Source organism: Liolophura sinensis, chromosome 1 (assembly GCF_032854445.1).
Source record: "Liolophura sinensis isolate JHLJ2023 chromosome 1, CUHK_Ljap_v2, whole genome shotgun sequence".
Classification (NCBI taxonomy): domain Eukaryota; kingdom Metazoa; phylum Mollusca; class Polyplacophora; order Chitonida; family Chitonidae; genus Liolophura; species Liolophura sinensis.
Window position 1 is genome coordinate 3,291,960 of NC_088295.1, and position 21,778 is coordinate 3,313,737.

Genomic DNA, 21,778 nt, shown 5'->3' on the forward strand with positions numbered 1-21,778 from the left:
AAAACCAGAGCCGCGAGGGTATGGAGAGTAGAACCAGAGGGCGACGGCATGGACAGTAAAACCACCGAGCGACGGTATGGAGAGTAGAACCAGAGGGCGACGGCATGGACAGTAAAACCACTGAGCGACGGTATGGAGAGCAGAACCAGAGCCGCGACGGTATGGAGAATAGAACGGGAGCGGCGACGGTATGGAGAGTAGAACCAGAGGGGCGACGGTATGGAGTGTAGAACCAGGGGGTGACGGTATGGAGAGTAAAACCAGAGCCGCGACGGTATGGAGAGTAGAACCAGAGGGCGACGGCATGGACAGTAAAACCACTGAGCGACGGCATGGAGAGCAGAACCAGAGCCGCGACGGTATGGAGAACAGAACGGGAGCGGCGACGGTATGGAGAGTAGAACCAGAAGCCGGCGGTATCGAGAGTAGAACCAGAGGGGCGATGGTATGGAGAGTAGAACCAGTAGAAAATATTACAATATATCCGAGTTATGCAAACGAGCCTCTATGAGCATGCGCTTGTAAAATCAAGTTATGCTTTGACTTGACTGTTTTGTCTCTAATGGGGGCGGGCAATTTTCGAAACCTGTGTTTACATTTCCCTCTCGTGACTATAACTCAGGCTGTTTCTTTGCCACATTCATTGCAGTGATCAGCATAATGACAAGTTCAATTGTAAATGTGAGGGGGCAAAACAAAAAAAAATGTGAACAGTCCAAGACAGTGACTGTTATGGTTCGATTTCCGAACACTTTGTCAGAAAGGCATTGACGCTACACAGATTCATTCCAAATTATGGATCGCGCAAAGATACGAATCCGCTATACTTCGATTTGATCTTTAGTTGGCACCATCAATTTCCCGACGTTAATCGTTCAATTCCTAAGCCCACACGTGACTCAAATCAAAAGTTAGGCGCAAGACATGAAAGGGAATTAGTGACATCTGATAACAATCCTTGACTGTCATTAAGCTCACAATGCACCCATTGTGCTGGGCTACATTTACTTGACCTGTCTGTCCAAGAAGACCCTGGGTAATGACCAGAACCTCGCTGGCTTTTCCTTAAACCCGTCTACCTTTCTTTATCTTTGTGTTCAAACCCCTCATGTAATCAGCAACACCTGCTCGTTCTTGGGACCTCCGTCTTCCGTATCATGTATCAAGGACTGATTGATCTTTGATGTTAATGTCGCTGTTTTCAACCACGCGGTCTATATTTGTCAGTCTATTTGCATATATTAATCGGTACAGCATAACTCTCATCGTTAAAACAAATGAAGTGAGTATCAAACTTAATACACACACATAAAGACTCACGATATTTGACATGTGTATGTAGTGAATTCAATCCTTTTTAACCAGTTGTTAGTGTACATTACTGATTTAATGTCTTAATGTTACAAAAGCAGAGAATGAACCCTTTTTGTGTTGCAGCACCAAAGATATTATCTTAAGTATTATTTTAAAGTTCTGGTAAGGCTCTTGTCTTTACTGGGTCAATCAGCAACTACATGTACTATTAACTGCACAGCAATACACGGTTATGATATACGAATGCATATTAGTGTTCGATTTGTACATCAACTCGTTTGAACATTTAATGTATTTGCGGAATAGGGTATGTATAAAAACTTACTGCACGAGACGTTTTGAAATAACATTATAGAACATTTCTAAATGTGTAATGAAGTCGTTCCGGACTGATCACCGTTTCAGTGATTTGCACAAGCTCAAGACCACCCACATGATTTGTAATATTTCGTTCCAGTTTCAACGTCGACCGTTTTATCACTTAATTTTAAAAGTTCGTCTCCGAAACGATGGATAACAACAGTTCGAAGCACAGAGCCTCCAAAGCATAAAATACTGCTCCTTTGCAAATTTTCAAAGACAAACAAATATTAAATTAGTGTCCCTTTAAACATTAAATTCATGGTCTTTACCAACTCCCAAAATTGAAAATTATTTTAAGAAATTTATCTGTTTAATGGGTAATTTAACTATAAGGTGGAAAGATAAATAAACTACAATTTTTTTTATCCCGGCTTGATGATAGGATTGGTGTCCTTGCACTTTACACATATTAACTGCAATTTAATGTGCTTCCATTCATCGAGTGAAAGCTTGTCGATAAAATCAGGAAAGATGTTTGACAGACCTAGGGATATATTTTCTTCCTATCCAACACTAAGCTTACCACCTGTCGTTTGGGTTAATATCGAGTTTTCAATGCACAAAGGGATCTCTTGGACAGAGGCATATCCTAATGTAACCAGGAATAACGGCGTAGTGCACGGTGTGTCGGTGCACGGCCTCCGTACAGAAGGATCAATCGGGTATACCCGATACCCGGCTTCAGCTCAATACGCCACCATCTGTAGAGACAACGACTATAAAGGGAAGACATGCTGAGCACATTTTCACGTCTGTATTATAGAAACTCTACGCCAGTTATCACGCATGTCAAACTACAGGAGCTATCGATCCTCCAAGAGATGACACCATTCAACTGATTTACAAGGAAACAATTAATTACACTGCGAGCAGGAATACCCACTTTTTAGCTGATTTTCACTGCCGTCTGTGAAGTATCACCCAGGAGAAGTTATGGCGGCTTCATTACTGATATATCAAATGACAAAAAAAGACACAATTCCAGCGACTCGTTTCTTCACAAGTACAATAAAAAGAAGTAAGAAATCAAGTAAAAAGAATAAAACCGGCCAGATGACAGTGGTGTTCTCACAGGGTTTCATTCGAATTGAAATTCAATGTCATGTTTCGACACAAAAAGAGGCGTTATATGGGCTGCAGATATTGTCTGTAGGCCTACAGCACTGGTAAATGGCCGGAATAAAGAAAGACGTCCAGAGAGATTGGTGAAATCATATACGTTACACAAGCAGAAATTCTAAAGTTTCCCTTTCAGCAGAAGATTGAGGTCTTAACCAATAGCAAATCAGGAGAAATGAAGATATACAACAAAGCTAATTAGTGCTCTGTGGACGAGTTGTGTTACTGATTACTTCAAGTGCTTATATCAAATATGGTTAATAGTGTAGTGATAAATGACATTACCTTAGTCTCGACACCTGGAAGAAACGGCAAGGACTCTTCGAGAGAGGAATCCGTGAACCCTTTTTATCGGAGAAGCCAGTCTTGGTTATAACAGTTCGAAGACTGTGATAAATCCACCCAAACCTAACACAGAAGCCAATCAGCTATTCAGTAAAACCGTCCGTTAAAATACGTAAATCGTGGCTTTAGTAAATCCAAATCTCTTCTGACGTATCACAACAAACGCTGGGGTTTCTTTGCTTCAGTGGAGGAGACCCATTCACCAGGCTCCCTCAAACTCCGGGTGGGAATCGCTCTTCGTTAACCAATGCCTGGCGTATAGCCGAGAGGCGTATTGACTGTTTTACTCCTGTATCGTGATGCCGTCGTTTGCATCTCGCGGGCTCTTTGACATAGCTGCCCCATTATTGGCCAGGGCCAGTCCCTTTTTTTTTTATTCATTGAGACCTCGCTCAGACCTAGAGCTACTAAACCGTCTGTACGCGGAACGCTGAGACCTCTATCCACTCCGATGGCACGAAACGGTCTCGCCCTCGCTAAGTGCCATCGTGTCATCGCGTCGCATCATCGTGCCATCGCTTCGCATCATCGTGTCATTGCTTCGCAACCTCGTACTATCGCTTCGCATCATCGCTTCGTGCCATCGGAGGGCGATGGAAAGATAATTGGATGGTACAATAATGGCCTTATCCGGCTTTCATACTTTAGGCACGTTCCCGTCTCTAAGTAAAACGTTGAGATATTTAGCCACTGTTTTCTCCATACACAGAACCTCAAATCCAAACAATAGTAGTCTACAGCATTAAAACATTTCCCGAGGGGTATAAAAATGCTATCGATTTTTCCTGGGCATCATGTATTCTCTACTTAGCAATGTGTTGCTCATCGATGTTTTCATGTATTCCTTTAACAGCAATTCCTGATATATTTTCTACGTTTTCCTAGTATTGACGAATACTGATCATAGATCTGCAATTAACACCATTCTCTCTAGATTAACAGATTTCCCGTAATTCTGAAGCTATTCTGATTTCATTTCACCCAATTTTTCGTAAATGATAAAGATAATAAGATCCCTTTGAACACGAATGTTTCTGGTAAAGTTCGGTTGCTAACGCATGCGTCAATCAAACACGTGTGGTTTCTTTCAACTAAACTGTAAGTCCACAACACATTCTGGGTTAGAGGACGATGCTTTCGAAACTTTCGAAACGAAACTTGTCAAAAACCTCGTCTAAACGGTTAAGGTCTGTCTTTTCGGTATATGGATGATTAAGCATACTTACAGATATCTGGACTTCTAACTGATGTACAGTAACCACGGCGTTGTACACCACCCTTGTTATTCTCTAGCTCATTGATCTAAAGCGTTAGTCTCGCTGCACTTGACCAATGAGGCCGCAGGTTCAAATTCAATTTGAGCCTAAAGGTCCTTAACTAAGACCTGCGGACAAGCCAGAGTATCAAAATCATCAGTTGACAAAAATCAAATCAATATAAATCAAGAAAATAACGCACACCTATAAGGATTAAAACCCAGCGTTATTCTTTTGTTGGCGTTTTGGTGTCGATGGCAAAAAGGCTGTAAATTACTTGACGACATTGAGCTCTTCCAGGTGTTAAACTAAAAAACGGGTACTAATTCTGCTTTCGGTAGCACGCCCACGAGTCGCACTTTCGAGTTCACTTGTGAATCCATTCTTTTGACATCACGTCTCGTTAATTATACCACTCGTGAACTCGAAAGTTATCTGAAGGATTGAGCTTGTGACCTTAAACTTAGCAAGTTAAACAAAGATCGCAGACGAGGAACAGAGCCATGAAAAGTGTACTAATACATAAACCTTCTCATCAACTGCCCATGCATGTCTTCGATGACACTGTGGTAAAACAACAACAGGTATTCCTTGCCAGCAGGACAGAGGCACAAACTACCAATGCAATCACCATTTTTTTGTGTGTGTGCACGACGGGTGAAACCGTTCGTATAATTCCGAATAGCTCCTTCGACCAAATTCACTCCACGGATGGTGTTTACGAGGGTCCCTGAACGCAGCATTAGAAAGATGTATACCTTGGAATTTTTTCATCTTATCTTCTAGCTCCTATATAAATGCTGAATTAGCGAGCGACGTGAGATATTGGACAAGATAAATCAATCAATACTGACCGACAGAGAGGATAGCAGAAGGGTCAGAATGGTTTACGAACGCAGCATATATGAATTCTTGACTGTGATTTTAAAATAGTTTAACTGAGCAAAGTGTGGAGCAATAGAATCAAGTAACGCTCTGTCTCCTCCCAGATCGTGACTGATTGATTGCTACCTAAATAAATAAAACATGTCACATCTAGTGCCGTCGTCCTTCGTGGAAACGGAAGTGAATTAATCTCTCCTAAAAGCTTTAGGTTATGTTGTGTTTTATTTGTCACGCTTTTCCAGGTCCGGCTTCAACAAAAATCCAAGAGTACGTCAGACTTCGTGAGGGCGCATTTTATAGTGATATAAACATCTCGGGACGAGATGAAAATGGCAAATAAATAATGAACAATTGACTGCTCACAGTGGCTTCAAACTCTTGTCATGTCCGATCAGGAAAGTCAGGAGACATGAGTGTAAACCGTGCTAGTACAGAGAATGACCACTTAACGTAAAATGTGCTGCGAGGCGTATAGCAAACACACTAAAAACAGAGTGGCAGGCTTTTGTTTGTGGCCATGAATGGCAAGTGTAGCGGTGCTTCTCTCACAGGAATCTACCGGAATATTCCGGAAATACTGTAAAAACCCTACTTGTTAGGTCTATGTATGCAGATACTATGCTTATCGTTAGACTTTAACGGTCAACTGTCTGTGAAACTAGACATTCAAAGCTGATCTCATTCACACGCAATTCTCTGTGTTCAACCACCTATCACTGAATGCATATATTCACTGTTATCTTTGTTATGGAAATTTGTTACAAGGTAATCTGTTTAGAGCATAAACAACTCAGTAGGATCGTTATTCACACTTCACGTTTTTCTCCCCATTAACAGCAGACACTTCCTCTCTAAGGCCAAGGTCAGGCAGTTGGTGCTTTCACCTTTCTCACAACCAACTGTCGATGATATCCACAAGCACCACTAATAGTAAGAACACCTGAGGAATAGTTTACATGTATGGCATCGCCAGTTCAGCAACAGAAACATGTCTCTCATATAATAATTGATAATACACAGAAGAATTTCTTACCCAGTGATAAATCGAGTGAGTGAAAATTCTCAAAAACCCCAATCCTATCTAGTGTATTAGTTCAGGCTGCATCTGCAGTAGATGATATTTAGAAATAAAGAGAAATATTGAAAGTTATATCATCAGTGATTGCAATTCAATTACAAATACCCATGTGGTGGCAGATTGTCAATTGGTTCAGCTTCGTAGATAAGCGAGCTTTGGAATCCACTGGCAGGATGATTCACAAATATATACGCAGTACCTATCAATGAAGCACAATCAGCTGAACACACTAGGGCGATTGACCAGCCAACAATCTGCCAAATATTACAATAAAGCCGAACAAACATCCGAAAATGCCAGTAATCGGTAATTGTTCATTGTAAACTTCACTGGAAATTCATTTCGATTAGACCTGTTTCTGCCAAAGACGCGGATTTATGGCGATAGTGAAATCCATTCAGATTTACGGCGTTTACGTTTTTCTATTCCTTATCCGATCAATACATTTTATATCTCCCGGTCAGAATTTACCAAATTTTCCTGGTGCTGGTAACTTGGTTATACACTGATATGCTGATGGAGATGTCCTTTGCTGGAGTGATGAGTTTTCCCCAGCGTCCCTCTGCCTACCAGGGCTCAGATATACCGTTACCACGCCTCACACATACACACTTAATTTGCATTCTCTGGCCATCTGCCAAGAGAAAAGAAAATAAAATCACACGATGTGGTCGTAAAATTGCGCTTTTCAATTAGATTTAGAGGTAGGTTTTTCATTATTTTGTTTCCCTCTTTCTGTCAGTTTCCCAAATCATGTACATCTAAAAGCCGAAAGGTGAGATTTTAGACATTACACTATTATAAAACAGCCATTCAGAAAGATCCCAGCCCGGCGGCAGGTGTCGGCTCCTACATGCACTTCGCGGCTCACTTACTGGGTCTATCGCTCATCCAATCTGGGATAAGGTCTGGGGCATTGTGCTGCATTTTATTTGATAGTTTACTCTATGTAACACTCAATAAGTAATGGATACTAAAGTACTTCATCGGATTGGCATTAGAACACGAGTGTCAAAAACTTGAACGTATTTGTGTTTTTCACTCAAAAACTAAACTCTCCCTGAAATAATTCTGTTGAAAAAAAAATCCACGGGAAATCATCACGTAGTCTGATGGGTGCAGTGGGAACGGGCTTGACAAGTCCTTACACTTAACGGGAGATTTCCATCCAGTGGAGACTTGATACATGTACAAACTTGACGGCCAACCCACAACGGCCTGTTGACTTTTTGTCTACTTCGTACCATATTGAATATTTATCGACTATTTCACCGAAATACACCCATGTGTTACTATGACAACAACTTATAGATCATACAGTAAATTTAAGTCCGAGTATCCTGGCTAAATGGTGTAAGGAAAGTCCCAGAAGGTAACTCCCGGATATCTAATGTCCATCAGAATACTGTTCCTCTGCACCAGACAGTACCAGAATAGCGCCAGTCTGTACCCACGGTAGCAAAATAGTCCCAACCTGCACCCTACAATATCAGAATACTGCTCGTCTGTACCCTACAATATCGGAATACTGATTACCTGCACAATACAATATCAGAATACTGCTCATCTTTACCCTACAATATCAGAATACTGCTCATCTGTACCCTACAATATCAGAATGCTGCTCGTCTGTACCCTACAATAATAGAATACTGCTCTTATGTAAAATACAATATCAGAATGCTGCTCGTCTGTACCCTACAATATCAGAATGCTGCTCGTCTGTACTCTACAATATCAGAATGCTGCTCTTATGTACCCTTCAGTATCAGAATGCTGCTCCTCTGTACCTTACAATATCAGAATGCTGCTCATCTGTACCCCACAGTATTAGAATACTGCTCGTCTGTACCCTACAATATCAGAATACTGCTCATCTTTACCCTACAATATCAGAATGCTGCTCGTCTGTACACTACAATATCAGAATACTGCTCATCTGTACCCTACAAAATCAGAATGCTGCTCCTCTGTACCTTACAATATCAGAATGCTGCTCATCTGTACCCTACAATATCAGAATACTGCTCTTCTGTACCCTACAATATCAGAATACTGCTCCTCTGTACCTTACAATATCAGAATGCTGCTCGTCTGTACCCTACAATAATAGAATACTGCTCTTATGTAAAATACAATATCAGAATGCTGCTCGTCTGTACCCTACAATATCAGAATGCTGCTCGTCTGTACCCTACAATATCAGAATGCTGCTCATCTGTACCCTACAGTATCAGAATGCTGCTCGTCTGTACCCTACAATATCAGAATACTGCTCTTCTGTACCCTACAATAACAGAATACTGCTCTTATGTAAAATACAATATCAGAATGCTGCTCGTCTGTACCCTACAATATCAGAATGCTGCTCGTCTGTACTCTACAATATCAGAATACTGTTCTTATGTACCCTTCAGTATCAGAATACTGCTCTTATGTACCCTAAAATATCAGAGTGCTGCTCGTCTGTACCCCACAGTATTAGAACACTGCTCGTCTGTACCCTACAATATCAGAATGCTGCTCCTCTGTACCTTATAATATCAGAATGCTGCTCGTCTGTACCCTACAATATTAGAATACTGCTCGTCTGTACCCTACAATATTAGAATACTGCTCCTCTGTACCCTACAATATCAGAATGCTGCTCATCTGTACCTTACAATATCAGAATGCTGCTCATCTGTACCCTACAGTATCAGAATGCTGCTCTTCTGTACCCTACAATATCAGAATATTGCTCGTCTGTACCCTACAATATTAGAATACTGCTCTTCTGTACCCTACAATATCAGAATACTGCTCTTCTGTACCCTACAATATTAGAATACTGCTCTTCTGTACCTTACAATATCAGAATGCTGCTCCTCTGTACCTTACAATATCAGAATGCTGCTCCTCTGTACCCTACAATATCAGAATGCTCCTCGTCTGTACCTTACAATATCAGAATGCTGCTCGTCTGTACCCTACAATATTAGAATACTGCTCTTCTGTACCCTACAATATCAGAATACTGCTCTTCTGTACCCTACAATATCAGAATGCTGCTCCTCTGTACCTTACAATATCAGAATGCTGCTCATCTGTACCTTACAATATCAGAATGCTGCTCGTCTGTACCCTACAATATTAGAATACTGCTCTTCTGTACCCTACAATATCAGAATACTGCTCTTCTGTACCCTACAATATCAGAATGCTGCTCCTCTGTACCTTACAATATCAGAATGCTGCTCATCTGTACCTTACAATATCAGAATGCTGCTCGTCTGTACCCTACAGTATCAGAATATTGCTCATCTGTCCCCTGCAATGTCAGAATGCTGCTCGTCTGTACCCTACAATATCAGAATACTGCTCATCTGTACCCTTACAGTATCGGAGTGATGCTCCTCAGTCCCCTACAATATCAGAATGCTGCTCTTCTGTACCTTACAATATCAGAATGCTGATCGTCTGTACCCTACAATATCAGAATACTGCTCGTCTGTACCCTACAATATCAGAATACTGCTCATCTGTACCCTACAATATCAGAATGCTGCTCGTCTGTACCCAACAATATCCGAATGCTGCTCGTCTGAACCCTACAATATCAGAATATTGCTCGTCTGTACCCTACAATATTAGAATACTGCTCGTCTGTACCCTACAATATTAGAATACTGCTCTTCTGTACCCTACAATATCAGAATGCTGCTCTTCTGTACCCTACAATATTAGAATACTGCTCATCTGTACCCTACAATATCAGAATGCTGCTCGTCTGAACCCTACAATATCAGAATATTGCTAGTCTGTACTCTACAATATTAGAATACTGCTCTTCTGTACCCTACAATATCAGAATGCTGCTCTTCTGTACCCTACAATATTAGAATGCTGCTCATCTGTACCCTACAATATCAGAATGCTGCTCTTATGTACCCTACAGTATCAGAATGCTGCTCGTCTGTACCCTACAATAATAGAATACTGCTCTTATGTAAAATACAATATCAGAATGCTGCTCGTCTGTACCCTACAATATCAGAATATTGCTCGTCTGTACCCTACAATATTAGAATACTGCTCTTCTGTACCCTACAATATTAGAATACTGCTCTTATGTACCTTACAGTATCAGAATGCTGCTCGTCTGTACTCTACAATATTAGAATACCGCTCTTCTGTACCCTACAAGATCAGAATGCTGCTCTTATGTACCCTACAATATCAGAATACTGCTCGTCTGTACCCTACAGTATCAGAATACTGCTCGTCTGTACCCTACAATATCAGAATACTGCTCGTCTGTACCCTACAATATCAGAATGCTGCTCGTCTGAACCCTACAATATCAGAATGCTGCTCATCTGTACCCTACAATATCAGAATGCTGCTCGTCTGTACCCTACAATATTAGAATACTGCTCGTCTGTACCCTACAATATCAGAATACTGCTCGTCTGTACCCTACAATATCAGAATACTGCTCGTCTGTACCCTACAATATCAGAATGCTGCTCATGTGTACACTACAATATCAGAATGCTGCTCATCTGTACCCTACAATATCAGAATGCTGCTCGTCTGAACCCTACAATATCAGAATATTGCTCATTTGTACCCTACAATATTAGAATACTGCTCGTCTGTACCCTACAATATTAGAATACTGCTCTTATGTACCCTACAGTATCAGAATACTGCTCGTCTGTACTCTACAATATTAGAATACTGCTCTTCTGTACGCTACAATATCAGAATGCTGCTCATCTGTACCCTACAATATCAGAATGCTGCTCATCTGTACCCTACAATATCAGAATGCTGCTCGTCTGTACTCTACAATATCAGAATACTGCTCCTCTGTACCCTACAATATCAGAATGCTGCTCATATGTACCCTACAATATCAGAATGCTGCTCATATGTACCCTACAATATCAGAATGCTGCTCGTCTGAACCCTACAATATCAGAATATTGCTCATCTGTACCCTACAATATTAGAATACAGCTTATCTGTACCCTACAGTATCAGAATACTGCTCGTCTGTACTCTGCAATATTAGAATACTGCTCGTCTGTGCCCTGCAATATTAGAATACTGCTCTTATGTACCCTACAGTATCAGAATACTGCTCGTCTGTACTCTACAATATTAGAATACTGCTCTTCTGTACCCTACAATATCAGAATGCTGCTCATCTGTACCCTACAATATTAGAATGCTGCTCATCTGTACCCTACAATATCAGAATGCTGCTCGTCTGTACTCTACAATATCAGAATACTGCTCCTCTGTACCCTATAATATCAGAATGCTGCTCATATGTACCCTACAATATCAGAATGCTGCTCGTCTGAACCCTACAATATCAGAATATTGCTCATCTGTACCCTACAATATTAGAATACAGCTTATCTGTACCCTACAGTATCAGAATACTGCTCGTCTGTACTCTGCAATATTAGAATGCTGCTCGTCTGTGCCCTACAATATTAGAATACTGCTCTTATGTACCCTACAATATCAGAATACTGCTCGTCTGTACTCTACAATATTAGAATACTGCTCGTCTGTACCCTACAATATCAGAATGCTGCTCTTCTGTACCCTACAATATCAGAATATTGCTCTTCTGTACTCTACAATATCAAATGCTGCTCATCTGTACCCTACAATATCAGAATACTGCTCGTCTGTACCCTACAATACCAGAGTGCTGCTCATCTGTACCCTACAATATCAGAATATTGCTCTTCTGTACCCTACAATATCAAAATGCTGCTCATCTGTACACTATAATATCAGAATACTGCTCATCTGTACCCTACAATATCAAAATACTGCTCATCTGTACCCTACAGTATTAGAATACTGCTCGTTTGTACCCTACAATATCAGAATGCGTCTCGTCTGTACCCTACAATATTAGAATACTGCTCGTCTGTACCCTACAATATCAGAATACTGCTCGTCTGTACCCTACAGTATCAGAATACTGCTCGTCTGTACTATACAATATCAGAATACTGATTACCTGTGCCCTACAATATCAGAATACTGCTCCTCTGTACTATACAATATCTGAATACTGATTACCTGTACCCTACAGTATCAGAATACTGCTCGTCTGTACCCTACAATATCAGAATACTGCTAGTCTGTACTATACAATATCAGAATACTGATTACCTGTGCCCTACAATATCAGAATATTGCTCCTCTGTACTATACAATATCTGAATACTGATTGCCTGTACCCTACAATATCAGAATACAGCTCATCTGTACCCTACAGTATCAGAATACTGCTCGTCTGTACCCTACAATATCAGAATACTGCTCGTCTGTACTCTACAATATCAGAATACTGCTCTTCTGTACCCTACAATATCAGAATGCTGCTCATCTGTACCCTACAATATCTGAATACTGATTGCCTGCACCCTACAATATCAGAATGCTTCTCGTCTGTACCCTACAGTATCAGAATGCTGCTCGTCTGTACTCTACAATATCAGAATACTGCTCGTCTGTACCCTACAGTATCAGAATACTGATTACCTGTGCCCTACAATATCAGAATACTGCTCGTCTGTACTATACAATATCAGAATACTGATTACCTGTGCCCTACAATATCAGAATACTGCTCGTCTGTACTATACAATATCAGAATACTGATTACCTGTGCCCTACAATATCAGAACACTGCTCCTCTGTACCTACAATATCAGAATACTGATTACCTGTACCCTACAATATCAGAATACTGCTCGTCTGTACCCTACAATATCTGAATACTGATTACCTGTGCCCTACAGTATCAGAATACTGCTCCTCTGTACCCTACAGTATCTGAATACTGATTACCTGTACCCTACAATATCAGAATACTGCTCGTCTGTACACTACAATATCAGAATGCTGCTCGTCTGTACACTACAATAACTGAACACTGATTGCCTGTACACTACAATATCAGAATACTGCTCCTCTGTACCCTACAATATCAGAATGCTGCTCGTCTGTACCCTACAGTATTAGAATACTGCTCGTCTGTACCCTACAATATCAGAATGCTGCTCTTCTGTACTCTACAATATCAGAATACTGCTCATCTGTACTCTACAATATCAGAATGCTGCTCATCTGTACCCTACAATATCAGAATGCTGCTCATCTGTACCCTACAATATCAGAATGCTGCTCTTCTGAACCCTACAATATCAGAATATTGCTCATCTGTACCCTACAATATTAGAATACTGCTCATCTGTACCCTACAGTATCAGAATACTGCTCATCTGTACTCTGCAATATTAGAATGCTGCTCGTCTGTACCCTACAATATTAGAATACTGCTCTTATGTACCCTACAGTATCAGAATGCTGCTCGTCTGTACCCTACAGTATCAGAATACTGCTCGTCTGTACCCTACAATATCTGAATACTGATTACCTGTACCCTACAATATCAGAATACTGCTCGTCTGTACACCACAATATCAGAATGCTGCTCGTCTGTACACTACAATAACTGAATACTGATTACCTGTACACTACAAAATCAGAATACTGCTCCTCTGTACCCTACAATATCAGAATGCTGCTCGTCTGTACTCTACAATATCAGAATACTGCTCGTCTGTACCCCACAGTATCAGAATACTGTTTGTCTGTACCCTACAATATCGGAATACTGATTGCCTGTACCCTACAATATCAGAGTGCTGCTCGTCTGTACCGTACAATATCAGATTACTGCTCGTCTGTACTCTACAATATCAGAATACTGCCCGTTTATACCCTACAATATCAGAGTGCTGCTCATTTGTACCCTACAATATTAGAATGCTGCTCGTCTGAACCCTACAATATCAGAATATTGCTCGTCTGTACCCTACAATATCAGAATACTGCTCGTCTGTACCCTACAATATCAGAATACTGCTCGGCTGTACCCTACAATATCAGAATACTGCTCACCTGTTCCGTACACTGTGTACTCTGTACCCTACGTTGTGTAGTCTGTACCCTACACTGTGTAGTCTGTACCCTGCGCTGTTTAGTCTGTACCCTACGTTGTGTAGTCTGTACCCTACACTGTGTAGTCTGTACCCTGCGCTGTGTAGTCTGTACCCTACGCTGTGTAGTCTGTACCCTACGGTGTGTAGTCTGTACCCTGCGCTGTGTAGTCTGTACCCTACGGTGTGTAGTCTGTACCCTACGGTGTGTAGTCTGTACCCTACGGTGTGTAGTCTGTACCCTACACTGTGTAGTCTGTACCCTACACTGTGTAGTCTGTACCCTACGCTGTGTAGTCTGTTCCCTACGGTGTGTAGTCTGTACCCTACGGTGTGTAGTCTGTTTCTTACGGTGTGTAGTCTGTACCCTACGGTGTGTAGTCTGTTCCCTACGGTGTGTAGTCTGTTCCTTACGGTGTGTAGTCTGTTCCCTACGGTGTGTAGTCTGTACCCTACGGCGTGTAGTCTGTTCCTTACGGTGTGTAGTCTGTACCCTACGGTGTGTAGTCTGTTCCTTACGGTGTGTAGTCTGTTCCCTACGGTGTGTAGTCTTTTCCCTACCGTGTCAGAACAATGATAGCATGTAATTTGCAGAGTCAGAATACTGCTTGTCTGTATCCTATAGCATATGAATACTGCTTGTCTGTATCCTATAGCATATGAATACTGCTCGTCTCTACCCTACAGCATTAGAATACAGCTTGTCTGCACACTCCAGTATTACAATAGGCCTACTGTTCGTCTGTAACATACAGTAGCAGAGTACTGCTCGTCTGTATATCCTGCAGTATTAGAATACTGCTTATCTGTACCATACAATATCAGAATACCACTCATCTGTACTCAGTATCAGGTTGTGGATAATGCTTGGGTCTGTCAGCATGTGGCCATTACGTGACCGCTGTGTATTGCCGGCCTACCAAGTACTTTGTTGTGGTTAATTCTTTCGCTGTACTGTCCTTGCCTTAGCATCAAAGTTGTATTTATTACACCTTGAATGATTTGAGCAAGAAAAGCATCTGTATTATTTTATGTAATTGTTTTTCGAATACCGTTCCCTGTTTCATTCACTGTACAATCAGACATGGTTAAGTGAACCATCCTTTTTTTCTTTTTCACTAGCTGTCCATGTCATTGGCTATATAATAGATACTTACCTTACTAATAGTTGTAATTTGGCAAGTATGCAAATTACCTGGGTCTTGTGCAGGATACGATTTAGTACTTGGGCCCTTCCCACTTGGTTTCTTGGTTATATTCGGGGGCTCGTGTGATGTCCTGAAGATTATTATTTACGTCTCCTCGTTTCTAGAATGACATATATAACGCCTTGGTCATGAGTACATGAGTGTTATTAGTATATACCGAAGACATCCGGATACCTGCCTTTGTCTTCCTTGCTGCCATTTACAGAGATAGCGCCTGTTCTGCAACCTGTGTGAATAACCCGGAAATGACAACTTACTTCCCGTTACAAATACATACGCTGATCCCTATAGTCCACTAATCACGCCATGGTAGGCAAGTGGCTCCATGAGTATATGTTCACAGACCATATGCCAACATTGTTTGTCATTCTGTACTGCGTTAGACACCCAGCCGACGCAATATTAATCTAGGTCTAAAGCAGTTGTCCTTAATGAATAACAACGATAGATATAAAGAGAAAATGTATCTGTCTGAATTTCATTTCGAATTTTCCCGTAGGTACCGTTTCATTGAGGGTATTATTGATTTTTTGACAGCCCAGTGAAATGGTGAAACAGAAAACAGAACTCTGACGGCTTTTATGCGGTGCTTTAATGTTTCAATAATTGAGTACAACTTCAAACGAGATCTTGGCGTTCAAGAGAGCATAGGTAAGAATATGGTCACGATGTGTGCCTGGTGTAAACCCGTAGCCATTGTCCCACGGGGTCCTCGTCTGGATAACACAAACCTCGCGGGAATTCCACTCAGCCAGCACTTCAGTGAGGGATTAGTACATTTGAGAATGGTTCGGACAAGTTCTACTTACACTACCATCTCAGTTCAAGCATTGTCATCAACATCATGCTTGTAGTTAAGCTCATAAGACGATTAACGTCTTTTCTATCTCTAGACAATCCGATGGCACAACTGTACAGGAAGTTTCTGGATGAACTTACGGACATTTAAACCCCACACTCTATTCATGGGTATCAAATTACCAATGGTTATTTTTTCTGTCAACTGATGAATTCTTGATTGAATGATTGATAGGTTTTTTCTTAGAGGGTATGAGTGAAATATTATTTATTTACCTTTATATTAAAACGATGTTGACATTAAGTCCACCGCTATGGCAACAGATCGTGGCCACCGTCACCGGCATGTCGGCATGTAACATGGACTAAGATTTCGTTAGTATCGTCGGGCCCTCTGTGGTCAAGGGAGTTACCACGCCACCTCGGCGCGATGACTAAGCAGCCTCGCACCAATGAGATCGCTGTAAGTTCAAGTCCAGCTCATGCTGATTTCATTGTAGACGTGTGCAATCATAATGCCATTCTCAGCGGAATCCGGTGCCCATGATGCGGAAAATCAATAAGCTGCTATCTACATGTACATAGTATATGAGAAATTATCCCTAAGTCTGTTAGTTGACTTAACTATTCAAGCCCAGAAAGCCACAACAACAGGTGATCAGCTGGAGACGTCCCCGAACATGGGCTCAAACAGTGTGATGCTGTGCACAGCCCTAGAACCCACTGTGTTCTGTGGAGAGAATTCCTATTCAAACAAATCATCTTGTGTGTAAAATATGAAGATAACAACAAATACTGAGACAGCGATGTCAGCTGATATGGAAAATCATGGAACCTAAAATGTTAATACAAAAGGACAGCGCAGGAAACTGGACCGAGTTCCGGGTTAGTAACTGTAATAATTCAGAGCGGCTAATGTTGAACCTGTGCTAGGAATATGTATATTTGATTAACTGATCCCTGTTTCTGGTGCATTCAATCAAGGCTTTCATGTGTGATGATTCCATATGGTTCGAAATTGATGTACGTTGTGCTTGTGCTTATTAGCTTCTTACCATGTACATGAGGTTAGCTTTTGAAACGGCCTTGTCAAAATGGTTCCAGTGTCCGATGATTAGGCATACTTAAACATATCTGAGCGTTTATCTGATGTACAGTTATCAAAGCGTCACACCATCCCGTCACAAAGCTGTGGTTCATTACAGCACTACATTTTAAAACAATTTATCTTATGAAACAAATGACAAAAGGGTGCAGAATAGCTGTCAGTTACGGGATATTATTTATTTATTTATTTCACTGCTGTTTTAAGCCGTTGACAGTATTTAACGTCTGCAGGTCTTAAACCAAAAGCGCATACTGAGCGGACTCCAGACTTCCGATGAAACTGTGAAGATATGTGTACCTTTTTTCATTTTTCTACCTAATGTTTCAATCTACCACCTGTGTAACTACTGAATCAACAATTAAAGTGAGATATTAGACACAATGTTTCCTTCCTCCACTGGTAACTGTGTCCGAAACACTGATTTGGCCACACCTGCATTGGTGAATTAGTGCGAACTATGGCTGTGAATCTGTAGCAGGATATCAGACAGAATAAATCAATCAATATTGATCTACAGAGAGGATAGCAGAAGGGTCAGAATGCTAACGAACACAGCAAATAATAATTTTTGACAGTGATTTTAAAATAGTTTAATTGAGCAAAGTGTTGAGCAATAGAATCAAATAACGCTCTGTCTCCTCCTAGATCGTGACTGATGGATTGCTACCTAAATAAATAAAACATGTCACATCTAGTGCCGTCGTCCTTCTTGGAAATGGGAGTGAATTAATCTCTCCTAAAAGCTTTAGGTTATGTTGTGTTTTATTTGTCACGCTTTTCCAGGTCCGGCTTCAACAAAAATCCAAGAGTACGTCAGACTTCGTGAGGGCGCATTTTATAATGATGTAAACATCTCGGAACGAGATTAAAATGGCAAATAAATAATGAAAAATTGTCTGCTCACATTGGCTTCAAACTCTTGTCATGTCCGATCAGGGAAGTCTGTACAAGTACTTTTCAAAGGAGACAAGAGTGTAAACCGTGCTAGTACAGAAAATGACGACTTAACGTGAAATGTGCTGCGAGGCGTAAACACACTAAAACAGAGTGGCACACTTGTTTGTGGCCATGAACGACAAATGTAGCGGTACTGTCTGAGTGCTTATGCGAGAGGAGTTAAACGGAACATTCGACACATACCGTAAAAACTCTTAAGTCTGTGCATGTAGATAATGTGTTTATTGTTGGACTTGAACAGCTAAGTCAATCGTTTTTGGAACTGGACGTCCAAAGTTGTTCTCCATGATACACAGTTCTCTCGGTTCAACCATGTATGACCGCAATCCAACACAAAATATCACAAATAGTACGAACACACCAGGAATAATTTACACGTATGGCATCTCCAGTCAAGTAACAAAGCATGAGGTATCTCTCATATGGTTAGAAGAAAGGCAAGGAAGGCAGATGTACAAGCTAGCACACTGAGTTCTGTTCTTCCAACTGTACAAGATTCCCGCACGGGCGCGTATACAGTGATAGACATAGGTACAGTATGACGTTAGTGTGACGTACGTATATGATGAAACACCACATTTCCCCTCTTGTAAAGACTTGGTTTTTGTTAACATGTGCTCACTGTAACAGATGCGTAAAAACATGGAATGAAATCATTATCGAAAAAGAAATGCTGTTTCTCACTAGACATTTAACAACACCTGTTAACTGTTGCGGTATAAAACAATACATCGATCCACTTACCTACCCATAATAAAATCCTTAGTCCTAGCTGGAGGGTTTCTTACACGTGGATTTCTTATTGGCTGTGAGCTAACAGGGTAGGATTGGTTGGATCGACAGTTGCAATGTATTATCATTTCCCTCTCGACTAAGAGAATCTACTGGTCGATAGAGCGGAAAAATATATTTCTGGTTCCATTTCTGACCGTTGGCCATGACGCACGTGTGTGGACCAATCTGTTTCCCAACTGCAGTAGGAAAAATGTATTTACTTTCGCCTTTCATAACTGATCATGGTTTCTAAATTCGAACAGGGTCACCTAGTCCAAATTTTCTGGACTTAATCGAATTCTGTATTTGATAAGTGTGTTTAGCTTGATTCTGGAGTTTTTTCAAATTGCTGCTCAGTGTCGTCTGGAGTGAGCGAACGGGGAGAGTTTGCCAAGTTGAGATCTCGACTTTGGACTTTACTATTTCCTCCGGGGTGATAAAGGGATGAATCCTAGTACTTTATATTGACAGCTCTAAGGAATTTTTCATATTCCTGCAATACTAGCTGCGGACCGTTATCTGAAACGATCTTGTCAGGGTAGCCTTCCCGACTGAAAATAGTTGTCAAAAAAATTAAATTCAGTTTTAGTGGTAATGTCGGAGACAAACGCAACTTCTGGCCATTTGCTACAGTTATCGATCAGTGAAATCAAAAATCTTTCTGAAATAGGTGTAGAATAATCTGGACAAACACAGGAGTAACTCGTGTAACGGCAGATTTATCAAATTATTTATTTATTTATTTGATTGATTGGCGTTTTACGCCGCACTCAAGAATATTTCACTTATACGACGGCGGCCAGCATTATGGTGGATGGAAACCCACGAGCATCCGCAGGTTGTTGGCAGACCTTCCCACGTACGTATCAAATAATTGACATGTAGCAGAACTTTTCACTAAATCTGTTATCTATTGGTCCATCTTTGGCCACCCGGTAAAGATTGGTGATCCACAACTGCAGCACTTTTTGGAACCTTTGGACTGTTTCCAGACTGGTTGCCTGATTGTTTGCTTAACTTTGGTACCGTTAACTGCTAAACAAACTTTGCCAGGGTCGGAAATTCCAGGGATAAATTTTGACTCAGTTTCAATCTAACGAACAATTTTAATCTCCTTATGCAGTTTGAGACCTAGGTCCAACAACAGGAGTCCAAAGATTCTGTTGTTGTTGGTTTTCTCAATAAGCTGATCTAACATTTCCTCCCAGTTCTTCATGTACGAAAGTTACATGAAGAAGCTAATTCACGGAGAGCAGTCATATAACTGTTAGCAGTTACGCTCTGCACTGACACTCACCGTAGGCGCGAAATTTGCCTGGAGGGTAGCCATTGCTCTCGAGGAAGAACTGTCGGGGTTTTCACCTTGTAAGGGCAGTGTGTAGAAAATTCTTTCCCCCCAGCTTCCAGTGAATGTAAATGAACAGCCTCTCGGCATACGCCTCATCTTTGTCACTGGCAAGCAAGTAATTTTTAAATGGACGTTTCCAGTGCGGCTAGTGTATGGTTGATTCGCCAGGAGTAGGTAAAAACGGGACGGGTGCATCAATCCGCGAACAAGCCATCTCGACCACATCTCATATAATGATTCATAACATACAGTTAAATTTCTTACCCAGTCATAATTCGGGTGAGTTCAAATTCTCAAGAAGACAACTCTATCTAGTGCACGAGTTTAGGCTTCATGTGCGGTAAATGATACTAAGCAACAAAGAGTTGTATTGAAAGTTAGACCATCAGTGGTTACAATTCAATAACAAATATTCATGTGGTAGCAGATTGTCAATAGGTTCAGCTTCGTAGATAAGCGAGCTTTGGAATCCACTGGCAGGATGATTCACAAATATATACGCAGTACCTATCAATGGAGCACAATCACCTGAACACACTAGGGCGATTGACCATCCAACAATCTGCCAAATATTACAATAAAGCCGAACAAACATCCGAAAATGCCGGTAATCGGCAATTGTTCATCATAAACTTCAATGGAAATTCATTTCGATTAGACCCGTTTCTACCAAAGACGCGGATTTATGGCTATAGTGAAATCCCTTGAGATTTAAGGCATGGTGGGATCAATACATTTTATATCTTATATCTAGAATTTACCAAACTCGCCCGGTGCTGGTAACTTGGCTAAACACTGATATGCTGATGGAGATGTCCTTTGTTGGAGTGATGAGTTTTCCCCAGCGTCCCTCTGCCTACCAGGGCTCAGATATACCGTTACCACGCCACACACACACACACATCTAATTTACATCCACTGGACATCTGCCAAAGCAAAATGTAATAAATGCAGTTTCGTTTGTTGCCATTTCAGAAAGATAATGAAATCATACCGTATGGTCGTAACGTTGCTAGTTTCACTTAGATTTATAGGTAGGCTTTTTCATTTTTATTTTATTTTTTGTTTCCCTCTTTCTGGGATAGGCATTATACTATTGTAAAAGCGTCCATTCGGAAAAGTCACAGCCTGGCGGCAGGTGTCATTAATGTCAGGGAACATTGCGATTTTCAATTAAATTGATAGGTAGGTTTTTTAATTTTCT